The 26,431-nt window shown below is 42.3% G+C and overlaps 1 protein-coding gene across 8 annotated transcripts in view; it reads left to right on the forward strand.

Moving 5' to 3' along the window:
• Window positions 1-26,431, forward strand: part of LOC126456978 (stress-activated protein kinase JNK) — a 582,548-nt gene that overhangs the window by 310,426 nt on the left and 245,691 nt on the right. For 2 of the 8 annotated variants that reach the window (XM_050092926.1, XM_050092925.1), the window contains exon 2: window positions 7,002-7,047. The exons of the other annotated variants lie outside the window; for them this stretch is intronic. The gene's annotated coding sequence lies outside the window, so the exon portion shown is untranslated. The remainder of the gene's footprint in view (window positions 1-7,001; window positions 7,048-26,431) is intronic. 8 annotated transcript variants of the gene reach the window in all.

Genomic DNA, 26,431 nt, shown 5'->3' on the forward strand with positions numbered 1-26,431 from the left:
ATTACGGCAAGCCACGGCAGAAGGTAATCAGGAGGAAAGCGGCAGGTGCCTCACGTCAGGAGCGCATTAGCCGTCGCAGATGCGTTTCGTTGAGCTGAGCGGCGATTTCATCTCTATAATGGCGCCCTGCTGCAGTTGCCACCACATTCGCGCTGTTACCACAGCGCAGCTAAGCACCTCCTGCACCCGTTCCACAGCAAAATTTCTTTACGTACATAATACAGGCTTCTGAGTCTAGTAGATCTTGTTAAAATATATGTTTGTAGCTGTACCGGCTTGTAATGAGGCTGCGTTAGCATGCAGGCTCTGTTCGCCTTTGCCATCTTTTCTGTTTGCTGCTCCGCCGTAGGCCGTGTGGACGATTATGAATGCCAGCATAGTACAAATTATTTTCACACATTAATATTTCCTTTCCTTGAACAAAAAGGGCTGTAGATCCTGATACGAAAAAATAAAGAAAAATTTGCTTTTGGAACAAATTGTTTTATTGTTTCTCAAAGTATTTACCTTTTAATGTATGTATTTTGTGGCAGTTCCTTCAGTTTATCGAAGATTAAATTCCGAGAGAAAAAGCCCATTACAAATTCAAGTTATTACAGTTTTTCTCGGGTGGACAACCGCTATAAGAGGCCTAGAATGAATATCCCCTTTAACATTTACGTTATTAGTATAAGAATTGTAACAGGGTCTGTACAATATGCATCTGACAGCTTTAGTAATATTCCACCGCGGGGGATGCCTCCGAAAACCAAAGAATAGTAAATGGCAAAACAAGAAATAACTGACTCAGTTACTAGAAACAACTTTAGAATATTTTAATTTCATTTCATTTCGTTTTGTAAAGGAAACGACTGACTACTGGATTAACAACAAATTATACAAGGTGTACTTTTTAAACCTCCAACGTTTCAAAGACCCAGGAAAAAAAAACTAAAGTAGATATGATAATGAAATTACGTAGATAATCTCAATGAATTTATTTAATAATCATAAGTACACCTCTACATGTGAACCATTTATAGCGCGAAGAATATCGAGTCGACATTCAGCTGCTTGCTATGTTCTTCACAACATGTCCTATGTCACTGTTGCAATCGCATGATATTACGTCTTAACACAGGAATGCCCGCATCTCGTGGTCGTGCGGTAGCGTTCTCGCTTCCCACGCCCGGGTTCCCGGGTTCGATTCCCGGCGGGGTCAGGGATTTTCTCTGCCTCGTGATGGCTGGGCGTTGTGTGCTGTCCTTAGGTTAGTTAGGTTTAAGTAGTTCTAAGTTCGAGGGGACTGATGACCATAGATGTTAAGTCCCATAGTGCTCAGAGCCAACACAGGAATATCGTCGACTTTGGTCTCATACTCGCGGTCCTTCTCTTAGCTCCACAAGAGGAAATCCAGCGGGGTAAAGTTGGGGGAAAGTGGTGGCCAGACAGTGGGTCCCATGCGTCCGATCCAGCGATTGAGAAATTTCGTATTCAGGAACTGCGGACAGCCGTTGACCAATGCGCCGGAGCCCCATCTTGTTGAATGATGATGTTGGGATTGAAATCTTGTATCTGCTGGTGTAAAAACTGTCTGAACATTGACTCACTCATTGTTTTTTAATTTTTTTCAAAAGAAGAACAGTTCAGCAATCATGTCGTGCATTGTCCAATACCAGACGTACAGTTTAAGGCTATCACGGTCTTTTTCAATGATAGTGTGGATGTTGATTGCCCCAAATCCGAACATTATGTCGATTAACCGTTCCTGATACACGAAAGGTTGTCTCATCTGAGAATAAACATCTTTCCAGGAAGCTGGCGTTCAATGTCAGTACGCTGCAGCCTCTCCGTAGCAGATTATTGTCGGCGTTGTTTGTCGTTCGGCATTAGATGTTACAGAATTTATATTTTGTTAGCATACAAACGAAGACGCTTCTGTACTACACAGTGGGATGTTGTTCGGGATGCATTAAGTTGCCTAGATACCTGCCGAATTGACCCTGAAAAACTACTTTCTGATGTCCTCCACTGTCTCTTCCTAAAGACACGACGACGTACACAGCCACACTCTTTTAGAAAAGTCCTAGTTGTGAGAAGCTTGAGATATCATTCCTTAATTGTTTCCACATCAGGTGAAACACATCCATACAACTATTGCATGCATGCTGCTGCTGCTTGGCCATTTTCGTTTCATGCGGTTACGCTGCATTCTGGCAACAGTAGTTGACACATCTGACGCGGGAAATGAAAATTCCTTCAGGTGCTCTAGTCTGTGGTGCAATTTCATTATCTACAGTAGTTTTTTTTAGTGGGCTCTTGAAATGTGATAATTTTGTAAGGGGGCACGCACTATATTCTATTACTACGTCATAGGTACTGCGCCTCTTAGATTTAACTATCTGACAGTCTTGTGATATATGTATGTCAAGTGCAGTAGTCCTATCTTGGCACAAAAATAAAAACGTCGGTCCAAAATGGATGCAGTGCCAAGACTGACCGATACATTGTGTTAATAACTTGTGCTTGCACGGCAACAGTGGGTTGTTGACTGTGAGCAGTTTGAACCGTTGGAACTACGTAAGTGTAGTTCTGGTAGAGCATAAGTCTACTGTGTGTCTATCTCGTGGGAAGTCAAGTGCCGATCCTCTTCAGAGCATAGGTGTGTTAACGACGATTGGTTTTTGTCAGTTCAGCGCGGGGAAACCACGGAATTTCGCGAATCAATTCTGAACTGTCTTTTCTGTTAATGATTTACTACCAGCAGCTAAACGAAGGGATTTGAGACATTGTTGAGGTATTCCTTTACGCAAATATTCATTCAGCGGAAACCTTCACGTGAGATTTCTATTTTTTCACAACGCTGTTTCCTTCGAATACTCTTCTGTCTTCCTAAACCGCTAAAACAGTCACCTGGTCCTAGTTGCAGGTTGACAGTCTAACAATATCCAGAGGGAACAAAAATTTGAATTTCAGTATTATGTATAATTATTGACCGAGTTCAAAAAAATTTAATACAGTAATAATCTACTCAATGACATGTACAGGTACCTCCTTACCATTCGGGAGGACGACGGTTCAATCACGCGTGCGGCCATCCTGATTTAGGTTTTCCGTGATTTCCCTAAATCGCTCCAGGCCAATGCCGGGATGGTTCCTTTCAAAGGGCACGACCGACTTCCTTCCCCGTCCTTCCCTAATCCGATAAGACCGATGACCTCGCTGTCTGGTCTCCTTCCCCAAAACCAACCAACCTCCTTACCGTAACGGTTTAGCACAATAATTGCAGCACTGAAGTTAGAAATTATGTATACGTCTTGAGGCACCTTCGCATTCATATAGTGTTTGAGAATGAGAGCGCTAAGTAACTTCCAACAAACTTCACACGTAATATAAAATCTTTTAGAAACATTTTCTCGCTGATACTCCCCATACACGTACAAAGGAAAAAAGTTTATCGAGTAGAACGTGTTCATTGTTCATGCAGTAGAACTTAAGCGAGCCATGACCTTTCAGTTTGTTACTACTTTACTACTAAAGTCAACTGGGAGACATTATGTAGACAGTATCCGAATATACCAATGTATGTACCTCCAAAATAATATCAATGTACGACACACAGTTCAGGTGTGACGTCAAAAACATCGAAATCCGTGAAAACTAGTTTTCTTAAAACAAAGCACGAATTATCCAGATTATACCTCAAATAAACGGGTTGACTTTATGACGTATATGCCAAAAGATTATAAAGGAACATATAAGGAGGTAACACTTTTTAGGTTTTTCCAGGTTTTGCTTTGATTCTTTCTTTAATTTATTATTAAATAATCCGAAACTAATAAAGCCAACATACTTAGGGTTTTTTGCGGCTTCAGCCGTAACAGTTTTACATGCTAACGTCAAATGTTAACACATTAAGTATAATGTAAATTAGTTACATGTTTGAAACTGTTTTATACATGAGAGTGCGATTTAAAAAAAAATCGGAATTGGGGAGGTTTGGGAGGGTTTACTGTTTGTAAACTATCATTATTTCTCAGCAGCCATTGTTTTCATCATTTAGTAATTACATCGGGGCTCAATTCAAAGCGGGACTCGTCATCGACGACAATTCTACGCCATTCAATGAGATCCCAGACAGAAGACATATCTGGAGACGCTCGGACGTGACCGTCGCCCGCTGTCCAGCCCGACAATCAGGAGTGATGGTCTGGATTGCCATTTCTTTTGATAGCATGACTCCATTAGTTGTCATCCGCGGCATCCATAAAGCACAGTGCTATGTCGACCATATTACACGTTCCGTTTTATTGCCTTTTATGGCAAGCCATCCTGGGCTTAAATTTCAGTAAGATAATGCCCGCCCACAAACGGCGAAAGTTTCTACTTCTTGTCGCCGTGCTTGCTAAACCCTGCTTTGGCCAGCAGGTTCTCCGGATCTCTCCCTAATTGAGAATGTATGGAGCATTATGGGTAGGTCCCTCCAATCAACTCGGTATTTGATGGTCTGACGCGTCAGTTGGACTGAATTTGACACGAAGAAGACATTCAACAACTCTACCTGTCAATGCCAAGCCGGATAAGTGGTTGCATAAGGGCTAGAGGTGGACAAATGCTTGATTGACTTGCTATTTTTGTGGAGCCCTTCCTTTTGAATAAATCATCCATTTTTTCTGAAATTGTAACCATTTTTTGTCTGTTCATGTACATCACATGTACCAGTCTTTCTCAGAATGGCCACAGCCCGTAGTAGGGTGATACAGGAGCTGTACATTGAAAATGAGCTTCCCTATTCTCTCGAGACTATAAGGAAAAGATAAAGCTTTCTTGGATTACCTTTGCGAATCGACGCATAGGACTTCCTTCTACCTGTTTTGTGCAGTACTCTCGTTCACTTCCCTCACATCAGATACAGCAGTGCACTGGAAACGTTCTGAGCTAGAGTAGTTCTGACTCTGTGGCTTTGATTGGAAGTCCGGGTAGCACATCTGCTTCATATAATAGTGCGGGATGCCATTATGGAGCTTTATTGATAAACACCATAAAAGAATTCACAATTACCGAGTCTAACACATTTAATCCCTTACGGTACTGACAACAGAATGCATGCCTGACAGGGAATTCAGACCAGGAGTACATCCTACCGCCGACTGACTTACTTGGTGCCCAACAAGGCTCACTAACGAACTTGGTACTACGTCTGAAGGATTCGTACTTTGTCCGTAGCGCATTCACCCAAATTTGTTTCTCATTCTTGTTAGTTTTGTGGATAGTGCAGTAATAACAAACAAGGATTGCTGACTGTTAGCACACCCTTAGCATTTATTATGTTGAGAGTGGGTAATTACAGTAACTGTATGATACAGAAAAAGTAGTTGTTTGCGGCCCTTGCCCGCTAGCCGTGGGAATTCGCCTCCCCCCCGCCCCCCCTCCCTCCCGCAATGTATAGCAGTAGCACAGCTTATCAATCTTACACGTAACGATAAAAGATAATGTGAAAACGACAAATAAATGGGACCTGAAATAAGACGAACGTCGCCAGTTGTTATACCTTCCGTATAGTTCGTCGATATTATCGAAATACATTGACAATGCACTGAGTGAGGTGTCGAAATAGGTTGAGGTGTCGCAACAGGCAAGACATTGGACTGATTTTCGGAAGGACTAGGATTCGAATTCCCTTCGAGTAACCTTGCTCGAAGGAGTCCATGATTCCCTCAGTTGTTGCATTTGGGAGGGGGCGTGTTTCTTTAAAACGTCACGGCAGGTTCCCCCGTGTCTTTAACACGTTCCCTTAGCTTTAGAGCTGCGGTAAGGTTGTTACAACGTGATAGTGTTGGCATAAAATGATTTTTAGTGTGTGCGCCTACGAAAAGTTTTACGGTTTGGTACGTTCCCCATTGTGGCTGTATGATATGAAACATTGCCTTTGGTCAAACGTAAAAGTAATTTGAATCGTGAGTCTTAAGTTATTCCATGCTATTGATGTCACACTCCGTGCAGCTTGTATTTGCATTTGCGAAACTCGATGACGGGTTAATTTTAGCATAGGGTAATTTTATGCGATTATGGTCAACCAAGTTTCTTGTAATAACTGAACCGTATGCAGTGTTCATCAGTGGAACTAGTTTTCATTTGGAGGACGGGATTGGTCGACAAAACTGTGAAAACTTCGGAGTTAATGTAGAGCTGACGCTATCGTAAATGAAACGACTGTCTGAAACATTACATGAGGCATTCGTATGCGGTACTGAAAACGTACCGACGTAATGGCACACAAGTTATAAGGGTTAATAGATGCTGTTTGTTTCTTAGCACGGTACACACAAAACAAAGCATTCATCATAGATCAGTAAGATCTGTTGTTACTAAGTAAATATACGACAAAAAACGACAACATTATGCTAGGTTGACTCTTACACAGAAGATTACAACAACCAGGTACTTTTTACAATGCTATATACTTATTTATACAGCACCGTTACCAGTTTCTAACCTATAGGTTCATCTGTAATGCATTGTGTAATACACTTTTTTTGTGTATATATATGCACATAATTTAACATCCCACTTATGTGCCTATATATACACAAAAAACTGCATTACGCAGTTTTGGGTATTGCAAGATGATAAGCAACCTGCACTGGAACGTAATGACGCGGATTCTTCTTTGGCATCGCCACCCCAAGGATGTTTCGACAGTTGGGGAAACAAAACATGCACTGTAATGTGAAACGTGAACTAGTCGTCTGAATATGAAGCTATCGGTTCGAAACCGGCAACAGCGCTGTTTAAATAAATAAACAGCATTGTAAAAAGTGGCTGGTTGCTGTAATCTTCTGTATAAGAGTCGACCTACATTTTGTACACAGCCACGCGCTCAATATGTCAGTTTTTGACAAAATAACATCATGCTAGTTTCACAAAGGAAACTTAGCTGCTTTCTTAATTAGTGCACACTTAATTTGCCCATTATTAGCTCACTCGAATCGAACTAAAATCAAATGTCTTCTCTTTTGCAGGTATGACCTGATTGCTGCCTATGCTGTGGTACTCCTCATTACGTAGGTAGGACTGCAGTCAGATTTGCTTCAAGAAAGTCTTTACGTGCTAACTTTTTTGTCTTTTCTATGTGTATCAGTTGAATGCTGAACAACTGCAATTTTGTTTTCTTTTTTATTTTTGCGATTCCTCTCTCTCTCTCTTTTTTATTATTTTTTTTAAATATTAAAGGATATATATTGGAAATTTTAACAGACTAGTATCCCTCAGGTTAACGTTGCTGCATGCTGCAAAAGGCTGTATTAAGTATGTGCTAGTTTCCAACAGTTTTCGTACGGGGAGTGGAAGTAAAATAAAACGAAGTGCAGAATCACTTTCTGATTGTGTAGGATCGGAGGAATCAACCGAGGTCGTGAAAAGAAGCAAATAGATTTTACTTGTTACTAAAAAATATTGTTCTTAGATATAAATTTCGTGAATCGTGGTGCACGTAACACATCAGTCTGAACATCAAGCTAAATAACATTTGCTAGACTGTCGAAATCACTAAACAGTACAAAAAGAAGTTCTGGAGGCGTCCGACTAGTAATTTTCCTAAGTAAACCTCGAAGAAAAATGTGTAGTACATTACAATTTGTTATTATTTACGCTTTGTAAAGTTGATATTTCCATAATCTTTGTCGCTTTTGTCATCAGTTTCACTGCATTTGCAGCATAATCAGTGGGTTTATTATTATTATGGCTGTTAAACGTAAAGAATGTTCTTTACTGTTTAAACACTAAATAGATACAAATGTTAGTTTCTAAATCGTAATTACAGGTTTTTGAAGAGCACTTAAAATTGTGTGTTCATACCTTCTTACCACATGGTGTGGTTTTCCTGCTGTATTACGTTTTTACGGTGACTGTCTTTATTACACTTCTCATTCCCACCTCTGAGGGGGGGGGGGGGGGGGGGGAGCTGTTTGAGGACACGCTGGCGTCCCTTTTCAGCCATAAAGCAAGAAATAAATGAAATTTTTTTATATTCAAACTGATTACGACAGAACAGTAATTCGGACCTGAGTACATACTACTTGGTTCTAATCCACCGACAGTCACTGACGTTGCACTAGGAGACTTCTTTCGACAGCGACGTCGGTGCGGCGTTTTCGGCGAAGAACGGTAAGGCTCGACGACAGTCCAGATGAGAGGTCGCGGCGAGGCGGAACTTCTTAGTCAGTCGGAGGGAGGCTCGGAGAGAGGCTCGGAGAGATGACTCCCTCGGACGGGCCGATGACGCGGCCGGCGAAGAAGGGAGCGTGGGTGAGTTGCGCACACGCGGACCGCAGGTGCGGCCGATGTCGGGCACAGCGCGGAGAGCTCGGGCGAGACGTGAAGACTCGCGACACAGCTTGGAGCGAAGACGTCGCCGGGCGATACGGCGAAATCGGACACGGACTGAAGACTTGGACGCGACTCCGACAGCCCTAAGTAATGGGAGCTGCGATTGAGGGACTGGCGATAGCAGTCGGTACTCTGTCCCGGGCGACCCCCGGTGTGAACTGACTGTGGTGAACTGACTGTGACCAGCCGGATGGCTTCCTTTATAGCCGCCCGGTGGAAGAATGCCTGGGCGACATCGGCTACGCTTGATAAGCGGAAGGAAGATCGGTGCGCGCGATGGCAGAGCTAATTGCGGCGAAGCTGGCGCTACGTAATACTGTGGCGACTGGGGGGAGCTGGGGTTGGCAATTAACACGGTTTGCTTATCTTCTGCGGTCGTACTGTTTACGATGCATCTTCGCTATGTTGTCGCCAGCGGCCTGGAGGAGCGGCAGCCCGCAATACCGCCTGGGTTGCGTACCGATGGATCCCAGGGGGATAACTATTCTCTCCAAAATAGGCAAGAGTCTTTCTGACATCATATTTTTTCTTCTATGCTGTTACTTTGTTGGTTTTCTTGAAGATGAATGACAGCATGCGTTGACCCATTAAATAAGATGTCACCAGCTCTTCTTTTTGTTGAGAGTCGTGAGATGACGAAATTCAGTTTTTCATTGTAGTTGTATCTCCCTAATAGTGACATGTTACTAGAATAGAGGTTTCACAGCATACCCGTGAAGCTAGCTGGGCACTTTTCGTGTTTAGAAACATTGCGGATGCTTGCTGTTACTGTATTATGAAAACTATGGCTAAATGCATCCCACAGGGTTCTGTTTCGTCACCCCTGCTCTTCAACCTGTACATCAATAACCTGCCGACGAATCCTTATGCAGTCGACAGCCTTCACGCTGATGACACGACAGACGGCGACAGTATTCTTCAAACGGAAAAGAAGACTACTCCTATGCTTCCCACTACGGATGCTGGGACAACCCCTGGTCGCCGACTACGAAATACTTGGGAGTAGTCTTGGACAAGTTACTAACGCTTATGCTTCACACGCGAGAGCAGAAGACGGTCACGAATAAAATGGTTCACTCTTTAATCCTTTTTTTCGTCAGTAAAGACTTAAATCCCTAGACGAAATTGCAGTTCTACAAGTCCATGGTGCAGCCAAAACTTCTGTACGGTTGCGCAGCGTGGGGCTTCATTTATGATTCCATCATTAAATCCCTACAGACAGTGCCAAACCGGTGCCTGAAGTGGACGCTGGGTCTGCCACGGAACTGGAGAAATTCACGAAGATCTTCATGAACAGTACCTAAAGGACAAGATAATAACAGACTATCCCGCCAAGTTACAAAGATCGACATGTCAGGAGACTTAGTACGTGAGCTACGCCTGCTCAGAACGGTACTCCCACAACTCTGGCTTAACTACAACGTGCCAGGGGCCTTGGTTTGCTGGCGCCAACCTTAACTCTGCTCACATACTCGAAGAAGGACGCCGAGATTATGGGCTGCTCTTGGATCCACGTTCCACTGATTGACCACCCGATGTTTCGCACCTTCATGGAAATAATGATACCCCCCAGCGTACTAAAGACACATGCTGTACTTCCCAGTTTCCTCTCAAAGTGAAATAAATGAATAAAGAGAAGATTTTATACGTGCACCTTTGATCCAACAAGGAACAGATCTCAAAGAGAATCAGTCTTGTGTTGACACCACAAAAAAGGAGATGTTGTGAATAGTACGTGGTCACGTAATGTCCGTTCGGTATACCGAAAATGATGCAGTATGTCCAGGTGTTGCCCTCATCAAATAAGCATATTCCTATGTGTTTTAATCACTTCATTGGAGCTTCACATTTGAACTTCGATGAAGGATAAATGAAGGACGTAAGACAGCAGAGCGAAAAGCTGGACAGATGAATTAACATGTTGGGTGGCAGAACACAATCATCTCACTATTTTAAAATCATTTTTATATGGTTTTAGCCGTTACAGCTGCGTTACTTCCATTCTTAGACTAAATTTTATATTCTCCGGTTCTTCACACTACTTTAATAATGAAGAAAATTGAGAAACAGATCGCACTGGCTTACCACTTGAAACTTTTTCATGCATGAAATGTTCGAAATGCTATCTTCGTTAACTGGTAATTATTAGGTTCACCTCAAGTGTTTTGTGTTAACAAGTGACTCACGTCATTGATTTTGTTGACTTGTGATTTCACTGCCTCAGCTGTACGTAGCATCAGCTGTGTAAGTGGTCGTTACAGACAAGGTAATGAGGGACATACTTCTGAACAAGAGTGTCCGGTACAGCTAGACAGGAGAAGTGGCCAAATTTTCTGGCCACCAAGTTCTACAGAACTACCGTACTAAAGTTACATTTGTGGGGACGTTTGATAGCTCTAGCGTACAGAACGCTAGTGCAAAATGGAGAGTGTGACCGTTTTATGGAAGGCTGTGAAACCACATGCGGTAATCCAGGAATACATCAGCGTTGTCGAGATTCAGTGCGATTGTGGGCTGATGCATGTATCAGGGTTATTGCAGACCATTTTGATCGTTCCATGTGTGGTGTAATTTGCTGAAATGTTTTGTTTCTCTCTGTTTGTCACGATTGATATACTATGAAGTGTTGAAGAAAATTCCTAACATGGAACTTTTCCTAACCTCTGTCGACATATTTTTCTGTCATGTGTGAGGAGACTGCTGTGTGTGTCTCTTCCTCCGTAAACATTTGAGACACGTACTGCGTCCTGTTCTGCAAGATTATCACCTCTGATTACGCGACACCATCCATACGAGTTTGAGTCACTCGCTGTGTCCTGTTTAGAAATACTGACTTCTGATGTACTTGGTTGCTCGTTGGTATTATTATAAAACGCCATCTTAAAATCGAAACAGGTCTGCTTTGATGCACCATTAAATTTTAAATTCTGACAAAAGCTTACAGTCCCGCCGGAGCCAAGGTTCGTAGCCCGCCGGAGTCATGATTTTTAACCTTTAAGAAGTCTGTTTACAGTTTTCACACACAAGTTTCTCCATGTTTCACGTGCCTGTGTTAAACATATTCTGAGAAGTTTTACTTCTGTGTGTCTTCCATTAAAATAAATTCCATGAGAATTAAATTTTTGTATTAATACCGCTTATCATTTTAGTACAGAAATCTTTCATCTGTGGAGGATCTCAGTGTAAAGGTCAGTCGGTGCAGCGCTGCCGCGCCCACTCTGTATTGATTCTCCGATTTGCTTGCGTTCGTGTTTTACATGACATGTTAATGCAAGAATAAAGTGTCGTATTTTCTGTGCTCGAGTAACAAGTTTAATATATTTCGACAATGACTTCGTCTAAGAAGTCAGGTCATGCCCAACACTGGCTAATTTAAAATGGCCAAAAGCGGAAATCATACTTGTACAGTTGAATAAACGATGTATACAGTCAGATGGCGGAATTTTCATTGAAAAATAATAATGATATGTCCCCATGCGTCTTGATACCGTTACCAAATTTACGAACTTGCAGCGTGCTGCATATATCTACACGCTATGAAAAACAGTGAGTGTAGGAAATACAAAACACTTGTTGAAAACCTCTTGCTTAAGAACTTATTGTTAATGCTGTTTATTGACAAATTTGGACGTTTGACTGGTACTATCTTCCTGGTACTCCTCACAACTTTTGTATTTAATTTGTTTCCTATCTAATCAGGATTCCCTGCAAAATAGCATTTCTGAATGTCTAATCTTCGACAAAAAACACTAATCACGTCTGAGGTATACCCACACTGAAATCACAATCGAAGGAGCGTCCAGCTCGGAAAATTTTTGGCTCTTGATAGCTGTGCAAACGGACAGTGTGTGTGTGTGTGTGTGTGTGTGTGTGTGTGTGTGTGTGAGATAATTTAGAGAGAGGACATACATGTTTGAGACAGTTACACCAAACATATTTCTCGAAAATCGCAAGAAAGGGAGGTATAGTGTAGTATATATTATTTGGAGACACTGAAAGAGTTCATCACTGACGTAAAAACAACAGTAATAGTTGCAATTTCGTACATGTACTGGTAAGTGTAAAGTAAGTAAGTAAACCTGTCATCAACCTGAAAGTGGGTTTGAACACCACAGTACCTGACAGAGCAAGGTCCTATTGAAGGTGGCGTGTCCTTGATATCTCCATACCTTTGGATGTAGTTCATACCCAATTATGGGGGGACATAAAGTTTACTGTGGACTTCGAACCATGGTTCTGCTCGGCATTTTTCACACTGTCAAACATAGACAGAGGTGAAAGCTGACAAAAATCCTGGGACAGGCCAGGGATCAAAAAATCCCAGATTTTTCGCATTCAGTCTGGCACTTCATCTCCGAGCAACGGAGCCACATCATTATTGGATATGTACGCGACTAGAATCTCAATTTTGTGTGACGGCTCTAAAGCTATCAAAGCATTATTGCTATAAGTAATGAAGTTATTGCGCCTGGGAGGATGTCATGGGCGTGTGCTGCCTGCAGATCGTTTGAGAGCACTGCGGATGACTCCAGAGAACGCCACGTGCTCGTGTGAGAAAACGTTACCAACGCGTGAAAGAATTGGAAAGAGCCATAATTGTGGGTCTGTATGTGGCTGGCTCGTCGAATCAAACACTATAGTGTGGGTCAAAGTAGGATTTAATGGGAAAGTGAAGGAAACCAAATGTGTTGTCATGGGTTCTTGTCGACCAAGTCCAAGGGACGCTCCTCGTATCGTGCACCATCCACATCGTGACTCCACCTCATGTAAGCCTATCACCTGAACAAATGTAATGGACTCACTGCAATACAACGTGTCATCCCAGCAGAAGCCAGACTACTGAATATCCAGCACATTTGTAGGGAGCTGTTAAAACCACAGCTCAGAAAATACAGAGATTTTCAGCGATAGTTCTGCACTACCCCGCATGACGATCGTTGGTGAGTTTGATAGCAGTGACGGGGAAAGGACACATCCGATTAGTGTTTTGGAGGGACACCCCCATACTGATGTTACCCATACCGTCCTACTGTGAAGAAGCATTTGCTTTGACTTCAGGTTAATCTCCTAGTGCCATTTTTCAGTAGAGGAATGATCTTCTACAGGCAGTATATCTATGAACAATCAGTATGTTATTGAGATACTTTATTAGCCAACTCCAGTAATAATCTCTAGGATATCGAGAACCAGCTGTAATAGTTGTGGGACAGCTTTTACGGGAGACATTACAACTGAATGACACCCTATTAAACTAGGTCCATACCCAGGGAGTGCCACATTCTGCTGATGGGAAACAAATTTAGTTTTTCGTTTAACCAGATTTTATAATTTGTGAAATAAAGTCACATAACATATCACCTGTAACATATCTGTTCCTAGCCGACCATATGTGCTAGCTCTGGTCGGTATTGTAGTCGCCGGGGCCAGTACCGGACACATGGAAAGAGAATTCTTCCTCAGCCTGGAGCTGATAGGCCTTCCATGACCCTCCTAAATGGGTTGTGGCGGGAGTTGGAGTATACATGGCAGGCTTACTGGCAGAGCATTTTCTCCACGACGATTGGTGTTTCCAGCATCCGTTGCAGAAAGTTCTGAAAGTCGAGCCAGGCAGAAGTGCTGTAGTCAGAAGCAGGGGAGGCCGATCAGAATGTTTCATTCTGCTCCTTATCGTGTTTGGGTGTAAGGCTTATATGTTAGAGAATTTCGTGGGGTGGTTTGGAACTCGCGAAGCCAAGGTGTCGGCCGAGAGCCCTTCTGGGACTGACGTGGTCAGTCCTCTGAGGCGGGGGTGTGATCAACGCGAGGCTACTTTTCCGGTACGTGAAGTCTACGGAGCATTTTTTTTTTTTCGTGGGTGTAGCGGATTGATGAGGGCGGACTTGTCCGGTGAAATAACGCCTCAGAGCAGAGCGGGGGGACATTAGCTAGCTAGAGGTGATGTGGGTTAAAAGTGACGGACTCGTCGAGAGTTATTGATACCAGTAAACTACATTTGTTTCCATGCAAATTTGAGATGTTTTATGCGACTTTTCCATTAGCGGCTTTTAATTTTATTGCCGGTATGTTGGGGAGTCAGTTGGAGGCGGTGTATGGACTATCAGCGTTGAACTTATTCCAGTCCAGCAGTCGAGTCTCAGAATCTTTCCTGAAAGTAGTAAGCCTTGTACAGAGTTTTTCATTAATGACTTTGGAGTTGTGGGTAGTTTAACCCCGTCTCGCTGATTAAAGCGAGACTGATTTGGTAGTGTGGCAGTGCAGACATTTAATCGGGGTCCGTCAGTACACATTTCCAATTAAACCTGTAGAGCAATACGTCACGTTATTAGTCACGAGCGCCGCACACCGCGAAGAGGGCGTGGATTCTGGGCGCGACCGCAGGTGTGGTTTCGCGCTTCGAGGACGTACGGAATGAATGTTTCACAACTCGTGAAGATTGATTCCACTTTTCTTCTCCTTTTAGGTAACTCTTTTTTATCAGTTATCATATTTCCCTTGAATCTTCCAGTATTTCTGAGAGCGATCTATTTTCGTGGTGCAGGACAATACAGTTTTGACTTACTGATGACACGTCAGCGAAAACGTTGTTTAAAATACAGGTTACGATATAGGTGAACTGCCAAGTATTTAGCACTCACGGTAGGAACTGCGTTCGACACGGGACGCCACCGTGTACACTGAAGTAAAATTAAATAGAGGAATATTCTCTTCACGGATTTATTCACAGTTTAGCACTCTGTTTTCGGAAGAAGTGTCCTGAATGGATAATAAATCCCGACCAGTTATCATGAGTTTAACATCCGGAAAATGGATATTTTTGGGCGAGCCTGTGCGTGGGAAGGGAGGGATAAATCTCTAGACCATATAGCTGTGGAACTGTTCTTAGATCGATGTAGGTATGACGCCCTTAACACTAGGGTGCCTTCTTACGCTGGAAGAGCAATTTTAATTTCTTCCTTCGCAGCAGTGAATAGCACAGTCGTGTGAAACAGAGGTGTTGAAATAAAGTTATGACAGTGCTTTTTGTGAAAGACCTGATGGTGTGGAAAAAGAGAAATGCCTAAGTCTAAGAACAGCTTGACGCATGGGAAGAGTCCCAGCCAAAAACGGTGAAGGTTTAATAACCATACTGGGGAAGTGCAGACTTCGTACTACAATTTACTGGGGCGAAAAGTATAGAGCTTCTTGCATTTAGGTAGTGTGATTGTGGAAGGTGGGAGAGAAAAATATGTACATGCACGGAGTAGGCAAGTGCGAGAACTTTCCAAAAGCGTGATCAGCCTAGTTCTGAACAAAGAAGTGCTCCGTAAGTGCAAAAGAGTTGAATACATGACTTATTATATATCTGTTTGTAACACACGTATACTGCAGAAATATGGACTTTGAAGGAGGAGGATAGAACAAGAATATAAGTATACTAAAAGTAGTTCCTGAAAAGTAGAATTGCAGTGACACGATTAGATGGAGAAATGAAAGAATTAGAAAAGTAGTGGAAGAGGAACCTCTTGAGGATGAATAGAAACATCTAAGCTAGCGTGGTGCGGAGACGGAGAGTGAAAAGGGGAGAGGCTCAGAAAGATGATAGCAGGTTCCAAGGAAAGAGATCGAAGGGAAGACGGAGGCACAGATTGCTGAAAGGAGTACGCGAATGAGAGGAAGGAATGGATCTTGATGACTGTGGGGGGGGGGGGGGGGGGCGACAAAAAAATGTAGCTAGGAGATGCTGTGATAGTTGTTTCCAGCTGACCCCCCCCCCCCCCCCAAACATGGAAATTGTTAATGATGATGAAGGTGGTGGTGGTGGTGGTGGTGGTGGTCATTGGGGACTTAAAAAAGTAATATGTTTTTCTTTACGTTGAACTGTAATAACAAAAGTGTTTTCCTGCTGCTTCGGTGCGCATTTGATTTCTTGATATAAACATAAAACACCAGGTCTCCAAGGAACTAGTTCTATCATTTTCCGAGATTTTTTACTGCTGAATTAAAGCGCACTATCGATTCCGTATGGCCCAGTTCTTACCGGAACTCCCTTTTGATATTCTTCCGCAGTGTTCTCTCGAGTAATAATAGACTAGAAGCAAGGGATGTGAAATAATTTAAGTAAGATTCAGTGCTGATAGACGATGGCAGTATCGTATGACAAATCTAGGGTTCAACAAAACGTAAAGTATTTGCGGTATTGAGGTCGGCATTTAAGCCTTTCCAGCCGACACATTGTTGGAGGCACGCAGATGCTTTCACACAGCAATTCTCAAATGGCCGCTGGACACGCCAGGTCTGCAGTCCAGGCGAAATGTGTGTCTGACACGAACGGAGCGGTGCAATAACCCGGATGGGCGGTAGCGTGTAGCAGAAATGCATGTTAAAAAAAAAAATGCTGAGCCCATTGACTTTGTGTTTTCTGCAACTGTAGCTTTGCTTCTATCATACTGTTTTAGCAATCTTGCTGAGTCTGTGACCCATTCGTAAGCAAAGTTATGTATGCCAGCTTGCTTTTATCCCATAACTTTCCGGAGCCATACACAATCATGTTCACTGGTCGATATGTGAACCATTCATACGTTTTTCTTGAAAGCTTTCAACAAAATCAGCAAAATACGAGTTTTACAAAAACATTATTTTCTGCAGCAGTGCATTGTACTTTCTATGGATTTGTAATGTAGACATGTGGGAATCAGACATGGAACAACCTGTCTGTTAAATGACCGGCACGGCTTTGGTGGCAAACGCATACTCTTCTGGTGAAATTTTAGTTACCTATCGCGTTTGCATAAATGTCGTGGGATTGCGTTGACACAATCTTTAATGTGTGAATGGTCCTGGGGCTTCTTGGCGTAAACATGAAACCTCACAAAACCCCGCAGAAAGTAGTCCATTTGTGTTAAGTGATAAGATCAAGCTGGCGATTTCTGGTCACTAAAGTGGGAGATCAAACAACCGCGATAAGACTCCTGCAATACATCTGAAGTTTCACGGGCAAGCGGTATCGTCCTGCCGAAACGATATGTCATCTAGGATAATATGTACCATTTGAGACACGAAGAACCGGGTTAGCGTGTTACAGTAACTTACGCCATTTAACGGTAATGCAATACCTGCCTGGTTTACGAAGAAAACGGGTCAAATGGTTCTACCAGATCACGATGCACACCAAGGAATGACATGTTTGCGGTGCATTTTTTCTTATCAATCAGTCATGGATTCTGAATTGACGAAATTGGAATATTTTTTCTACCGAAAATCGGACCCACATTACGAAGCTTAGCAACCGTTTTGATGGTATTATTTAACAACAAGGATACATTGTTGTATAGTGTGGCGTTCCATGTTTAGTAATGCCTATGTCCCCTATCTACTGTTCAGTTACCGATCTATCGAATCATGACAGTCAAAATGGCGCGCATTTCAAATCTTGCGCTCTCACTGCAGCACATTTTCACTTCATCAAGATAGCGAGAAACTGACTATTAAACAGGGAAAACAAAGTAGAAATATGCGTGAATTGAACATCGGCGCTAACGATATTGTACTGATGACTTCTATTACTGGTAAACTTCGACGACTAAGGGGATAACTTGATAGCACATGTTTTAAACGAGGCTTGAAAGTAAACTGTAATCAATATTAGTATACGACTAACTCGCAACATGGAACCAAATCCCAGTTGCAGGTGGTTGCCTATCTAACGGCTTCCAGGGGCAACAAAAAGTTTGATTTTGAGTATTTCACACAGTAATTGACTGAAATTAAAAATTTAAATGTTCTGTCAGAATCTACTCATTAAGAGGTGTAATCTTGAAAGGTAGGAGTTCACAATAAGACAAGTGTTACAGTTAGAAACTGTGTATACGTCTTGAGACGGCGTAATCCATGGCACGCAAATACTCAGACTATATTCTTACAGTATTAAACATAATTTAAAACCTTTTCTGAACTTTTGTCTCGCCTACATGTTTTACGTCAGTTATTTAACACATTAACTCATTTGTAAAGTTATCAGACTTTTGAAGCTGTTTTGTACATGTGAGTCCAATTCTTTAAGTGACAAAGGTTTAATAGAATATTAGCAATTAATATAATAATATGCAACGATCCCGGCGAAAAAGAAATAGTAAAAATTAAGAGGAAAGTTGTAGATCTATTTGATGAGTTTCTGGGTTTAGAGCAGATAGACTATTGGATAGAGAGAGAGGAAGAAAAAAAAAACTAAGAATGGTTCGGAGTGGTTTTCCTAAAGTAAATAGGGTTTCTGAAGTATCTGAAAATGAAAGTTTACATTCAGAATGTGTTTCTGTTTTCACTTGTGGCATTGAGACACAGTTCAGTGAACATAACTGAATTGAAGTGGACCGGACATGCGAATCGGGAAATGCGTGGTGGATTCAGCAAGTAAGATCTTTGCTGGACTCCAAGATAGAGACGATGGTGGGAGGTGGGTAGACGATATTAGAAAACATACTGGATCAACATGGATACATGTGGCTGAAAGCTGTTGTGTGGTACAGTCCAGACAAGGCCTTCATGCAGTCGTAATGTTAAACGGATGATGATGTGGACGACTGTTTTCACGACACGAATTATGTGGAATACTTGAACAGTTCAAAACACTCCATCTTAATTTTAGTGTTTTCGTGTGAGGGGGGGTGGGCGGGAGGGAGGGGGGGGGGCTTACTAGTAAGATAACTCCAATACAGTAGTGATGCTGCCGATCAGAAAGTTGCCATCGTGTACTCCAAAAAGCGCACCGGTTTTGAATCGCGTAGTGTAATTTGGTTGTTGATTGACTACGTTGTTTTGTATCATTTCGGTTACCTTAAACATTCCGATAGTTGATTCTGTCTGAACTTGTGGCATTTGTTCGTTGTTTGTCTAACCGTCGAGCAGTTTAATATTGCGCGTCGTGTGCTGATAGTATAAGATACATTTTATTAGAACGGAGAAAGTTTTGCAGCAACTGTGAGATGTCTCCGCGCGATTCTAGGACGCAATGAGTCAGAGTGAATCAACAGTTTCCAGATTTCTTGTAAACGTCAATTAAACGGAGCCAGTAATGAACTAAAGAGTTCTGGGCGCCCTCGGTCTGGCCGGTATGCGAAAAACATGGCGGTGATTCGTGACAGTGTGTTGGTCCAGTGAAGCCGGTTCTTCGCCGTTCCCAAAAATTGGGCCTATCGTATTCTTCAGTACCTTAATAGAATTCAATTATCCCATCAACTGGAAGAAGCCGATCAGTAGTAGTAGTAGTAGTAGTAGTAGTAGTGGGCGACGTGCTGTTGGCTGATTTGTGCCAATTCTACAAGAAGACGACGGGTTTTGCGAGAAATTTCATCTTCGATCGTAATTTTGTTACGCAGCCATAGCGAATTTCTAGGGCAGAGTTCTTGCATGGTACCGAAGTAGAGGTGGTAATATACCAAACGTCGCTTCACGTAACTGAAATAGGAATGTGTGATGGAAATGTTTGCTTATGTGTTTTCGAAAAAATAAAGTTCGTAATACGATACATCCAAACTGCCGCGCTTTTTGAAGGACCCTTTGTTATGTCTGGTAAAATATATCTGGCACTAAGTCTATCTTTGTGTTACATGAAATTATCCACTCAGCATGCCGCAGAAGTTACGGAGTGATACTATTCAAGGTGTCGAAAAAACGTGTAGAAATACAACGTTAGTAATGGCTGATAAGAAGACAGTTTGTGAATTTGTAGCTACTGTTTGCGTGTATCTGTTGTGGACACCGTAAGAGGAAATACAGTCTGTTTCTTCAGAACATTTTCATAGTATGTAAAGCTTGTTTCTAACTCTCGCTTGCTGTTTTCTGTGTGCAATGCCACATGGCTTCGCTTGTCTCATGAATACAGTTGAATAAATTTTAACGCGTGTAGCGATACGATATTAACGTACAACGAAATGAAAAGTACGTAGGATAGGTAGTCTTCAAGCTGCATCACTCCCACAAGTACCTGCAGTGGGTTTTGCTGATTTTGTACCATACACCCATATCTTTGCGCGGGTCATACTCAGTTGGACAAAACGTCCATTGTGCTCTTAGATGCCACTGAATCTGTCATGAATGTGCTCGCATTTGTTGAAACATCCATCTTCCTGCTGAAAAGAACAGTCGTGACACTTCCTGTCAGATCAAAATTATTTGCCGGTCTGGGAATCGAATGCGGAACCTTGCTTTTCACAGGCAATACAGTTACCGACTGAGCTATCCGGGCAAAACTCACTATACGTCTGGCACACAGTTACATAGTGAATAGGTATTCTGAAAACTGTCATGCTTTCTGAATCTCATAGATTCCAGCAAGTATCGGCTCACTTACTTGAACCGAACATTCTTCCACCTCTGCTTGACAAATGTCATTTGAAGACCTCGGCTTCAATCAATGGTAAGGGATAAGTTTATATAATACGCTGTAAAATAAAGTATTTCGAGTACATCCATTGTGATTTTTTTATCCAGATTAGTCATTGGTTCCAAATCTTTCTAGAGTAACTACATGTTTATAATATCGTAAATTCTGTCGAAAATTTTATTCTATATTGTACACTTCCAAACTGAATGCACTTAACATGGGTTAGCATTTACTTACCACTGTTGCCTAGTTGGGCGACTTAAAGAAACATTACTGTGGAACCTCTCGAAAATACAAATTTTAAAAGGTCCGAATTGTTTCAGTTTATAATACTAAGATTTACATCATCAATATTTGCAATAATAAAGTACAAAAACTCAAAAACTAATCTATTATTCCTCACAATATAAAAATAATTTTATTTATGCCTTACTGCAGCACGTAAAAAATGTTAAGGATAGTTATTAACATTTCTGTCACCACAATGTGACGTAAATTCACGGAAACTATGGTAAGGTACACGACATTGGAATAAGTATTGAAGCAAATAAACAATTTGACTCGCTAGCAACAACTGTTGAAACGCATTAGCTTTCAGGAACATATTCAGGATCTTTACCTGAGTCTTAGCTATCCGTATCACCCTTAGATTCGTACAAATCGTCCCCGAGAAGCATTTTCCTAGCACGAACACGGCACGTGGTACTACTACTAGCGGCCACGATTTTTTGGCACTTACCACTATCCACATGCACATATACTTCGAAATTTTGCGTTAGTGAAAAAGTGAAATTAGACATAGACATGTGGGTTTATCCTCGAACTGTCGACTAATATGAATAAAGCTCATCATGTACCGTGTTATACGTGCGATAGCTCTGTCATCAACTGTTCCGTACACTTGTTTACAACCGAAGTTTTCATTAAATTCATAAATAATTTGTGCGAATTGTTAAGACGTCCCTTCGGTAACAATTGTGATTCTCTTTGTCTTATTGAAAGTGTGTGCCGAACCTTTGCATAGCTCTAAGAATTCATCCAATCGAAGGCTTCTTCCCTTTCATCAAACGTTGCGAATTGTGGCGCACAATCCCCGTGTGGAGTATCCACAACGAACATGCTGTCAGCTTGATGAGACGCCATCATGCTTCAAATCTCCCTTTTAAAGTTAGCTCGATAAAACTACGGGAAGACTTGCGTACGAATTATGTCGGGGCAAAATGAATTTGACACATACTAGGTCTTGAAAGTGAGCGGCGTTCCAAGAACATAATTGGCGAGTGTAATTCTCCAGGTAGAGTAGAGGTGATGTACACCACAATTCAAAATCGAATCTGTTTTAGACGTGGTGTGAGCATGTTAGAGAGATATAGGCGTAGCCGTGTCAAACATATGCTGCCCATGTCCTCAGAAGCTACGTGAAATGGGACGAACTATGCGCGCATACACGAATTGGATGACTGCCAAGGGTGATGAACAGTGGCGAGACAATGTTGAGATAATTGTCAGCGCCATTTCATGAAGCAAGCAAGTAAATGGGGGGGGGGGGAGGAGGAGGAGGAGGAGAAAAGGAAAAGTTTCACATTCCACTGAGGTAACTCTACAGGTAAACAGGAGATCCTAATGCGGAAAAACTTGCTGGATGATCTCATCACACTGACTTCACAGGACGATTTCCTCATCTGTAGAAATTAGAAGTTTGGTTTCGTCGCAGTAACCAGCTTCTGTTCGCACTTCACTGTGAGGGCAGCTGTTACTGAAACTTATCTGATTGATATTTTGCTTTCATATTTATTTCTAAAGTTGCACAAAGCAAGCGATTCAGTAATGTGGGAGAATAGATGCAAATTTAGACGCATTACAACTAAAGGCATTTTGGGATACTCTTTTTAACCAAACAGATCTTTCGTTAATATTAGCGATTGAACACTGTTATGAATGCGATGGGGAAGCACAAAATTGACTCGCTGTCACCACACTGTTGAGCCAAACAGTCAAGCATATACAGCGGTGTGTACGGTGTACATTTTCTAGAATATTATTTTGTGGGCATCCAACAAAGTTCAGTTGTACCATTATGAAAAAGATCGCTTCAGCTGTATGATAAATGTTCATTTATGATTGAGTTAGTTTCGCGGCATTAGAGACATCTTCAAGGATACATATTGATTCATAATTTATTTCAAACGTCAACAAGTAGATGAGCCATCAGTCTTTGTCCAATTATGATAAACATTTTTATCACAATTAGACAAAGAATGTTGGGTCGTCTACTGGTCATCGCTTGAAATAAATTATGAAATGAATATGTATTCCTGAAGATGTGGCTCTAACGCTGCGAAACAAGTTGGATCATAAATAAAGGTTGTTACCTCTGGTTAAATCAATTGGCGCTTCATCTGTGAGAGGCGTTCAATAAATAGTGCAACCCTTTTTTTCTGAAAGCAGATTGGTTGTATTCGTGATTATTCCCAACATTTTTGGCTACAAAACCATGTTTTCCAACGTAATCTCCATTCATTGCGACGGCCGTATGCCATCTTACTGGTAGGGTCTTTGTGCCCGTATGATACCACTCTATTGATCATCATCGGAACCAACGACTTGTTGCATCATAACCTCCACACAATACACCTACTGCTTCCTGTGAAGTGCATCCTTCATTGGGCCAAACAGATGGAAGTCAGTAGGTGCGAGTTTCGGACTGTAGTGTAGATGAGGAAGAACAGTCCAGTGAAGTAAGTGAGCTTCTCTCGGGTGGACAGACTTGTGTAAGGCCTTGGATTGTCTTGAAGAAAATGCATGAATCCATCTTTCATTGCTTGTGACGATGCTGTACAAAATATTGTCACGATCAGCCTCGTTACGCGCAAGCTGAATTTCCTTCAACGTTCTTTATGGTCTTCCGTTAGGCGGCGAGGAACCCAGGGGCGCCACCTCTGAGTATTCCATTTTGTGAACGAGTGTGTCAGCACTGCCAACAGAGACGTCCAGTTGTGCATCGAAGTGTTTCTGATCCATGGATCACTTCGAATGAGTGTGTCTGTATGTTCCAGCATTACGGGAGTCACAGCTGTGTGCGGGCGGCCGGCGCGTGGGAGATAGGACACGTTTGCGCGATCTTGTTGCAATGACTACAGGCGCCTCGCCCATTGACTCACCGTACTTTTGTTCACTGGTGAGTCTCCGTAGACATTCTGCAAGCGCCTATGAATATCTGCGAATCTCTGGTTTTGGCCAGAAGAAAGTCAATGACAGCTCTCTGCTTGGCACGCAGCTCCGTTACAGACGCCAATTTGAAGCTTCATGAAACTATAGGCGCTGACCCGGGAATATTCCACGATATCACACAACAAATTCCGAATTTTTTCAACCGAAATTGGCCGAGAACAGAAAAGTGTTGGAATACTTATTGAACGCCCCTCGTAAAACCTGCTACGCCTGTTTTTCGCTATTTTCTATGTTTCCCTGCTTGTCTCCATAATGTGAAATCTTCTACCATCTGAACTACCCAAGCACGACTCACGATCCGCCCTCACAGCTTTACTTCCGCCAGTATCTGGTCTCCTACTTTCCAAACTTCACAGAAGCTCTCCTGCGAACCTTGCAGAACTAGCACACCTCTAAGAGAGGATATTGAGACATGGCGTAGCCACAGCCAAGTACACTCCGCCGCAGAGTGATAATTTCATTCTGGAACCCCCCCCCCCCCCCCTCCCCCCCTCCTCGGCTGTGGCTAAGCGATGTCTGCGCAATATGCTTTCCTACAGGTTTGCTAGTTTTGCAAGGTTCGCAGGAGAGCTTCTGTGAAGTCTGGAAGGTGGGAGACGAGATACTGGCGGAAGTAAAGCTGTGAGGACGGGTCGTGAGTCGTGCATGGGTAGCTCAGATGGTAGAGCACTTGCCCGCAAAAGGCAAAGGTCCCGAGTTCGAGACTCGGTCCGGCACACAGTTTTAATCTTCCAGAAAGTTTCATATCAGCGCACTCTCCGCTGCCGAGTGATAATTTCATTCATGTGAAATGTTCAAATGGCTCTGAGCACTATGGGACTTAACTTCTGAGGTCATCAGTCCCCTAGAACTTACAACTACTTAAACCTAACTAAACTAAGGACATCACACACATCCATGCCCGAGGCAGGATTCGAACCTGCGACCGTAGCGATCGCGCGGTTCCGAACTGTAGCGACTAAACCGCTCGGTCACCTCGACCGGCTCATGTGAAATGTTCATTGTTTGGTGTATGCCGCAAGAACTCCAGTGTAATGGTAAACAACACTCATTTCGTAATTAAGATCGCTCGAGAAAAGAGTGCGTTTTAATTCTGGCCTTGACTGGACTTTCACAGTAGGCGCCATCGCCGTTAACATTCTTAACACATTGACTGCGGCAGTCTCAACACGGACAGTGGCTCTGTTCAAGAAATAATTTTTCCCTGTTACGAAAATGGGCCGATCGTTCACTAAGATCTCGTTTTTTTTCAACCGTGCTACTTCGCGCAGATTGGCAATAAAAATTTACGAAATAGGTAATTGGCGTTTATTGTAGACATGCCGCAGAGCAAACACACGCTGAGTTAGCTGGAAGTTGATATCGGTGATACGTAACGTTGGAAATGGACCGACGTCCGAAAATGATTCCAGCCATATGTATATGTTGGCCAGAATATCATTTTATACGTCTAATAAGTAGCGAGAAGCTTTTTCAATTGATAGCGAAGTATAGCGATTATGTTTCCAGAAAACGTACTGTTTTCTCTTACGACGAAATTTCGTATTCAATGCACGAATTATAAAATGGCTGATGTGACATTCTCCACAGTATCGTTTTCCTGCTGATGTAAAGTAAAATGATTGGTTTCGAATCTGTGTGTTTCTTCTCGATATTTGGATTTCTTGTCGAGTTGGTAGAAAATAGTTGCCATAGCTCGTCACGGTGCGATTACTCGTTTTAAATAATTTGGAATCAATTTATTCGAAGCTGTTATCTCCGGAGCAGATAATGTTACTTCCGAATATTAGGCCAAATTCAGAGGCAGTTCGATTTATCGTTGGGTATAAAGTTAAGCTTTCAAGTCGTCTGTCTCGTTGTGTCTTGTCAAGTGCCATTTATCTGCATACTCAGGGATTTTTCTTCGTGTTTTCACTTGGATGAGACCCTCTCCTTGTTTCAGTGTTTAGAACATTCTTAGGGTGGAAGCTTTAGACGTTAGGTTCTTTCCCGCCACGCGCATTCTCAGTTACGAAAAGATTTCGGGAACTTGCAAAGAAAGAAAAGCAACGGAAACTCTCGAAAGCAGCAGGTCGAACGTGTTATCGGAGAGAACAAGCTGTGTTATCGGAGAGAACAGGCTGTAACATGCGTTGACAGTACGTTCGCCAGCCGCAGTCATACCGTATGGAAACAGGGCGACTTACGGCGGTATTACCAAGCCAGAAATAAAACAGCCTTAACTATATACTACCTTTGACTGGATCCGTGAAAGAACTCAATTATCACCCTCTTCGAAATGCGAAATGTTGTAGAATGACACGGAGAAGCGGCGCTAGTGCATATAATTTTTAATTCTGTTTCGTGCGAAAAATTGTACGCGTCAGTTGAGCTTATTTTCCTGTCCGAGTGAACTAATAGGCATTGTCTGTGATTTTTACTGCAGCATTTTCAATCGGTTTATAATCTGAAATTACATTTTTCTATTTGGACAAC

This window comes from Schistocerca serialis, chromosome 2 (assembly GCF_023864345.2).
Source record: "Schistocerca serialis cubense isolate TAMUIC-IGC-003099 chromosome 2, iqSchSeri2.2, whole genome shotgun sequence".
NCBI lineage: Eukaryota > Metazoa > Arthropoda > Insecta > Orthoptera > Acrididae > Schistocerca > Schistocerca serialis.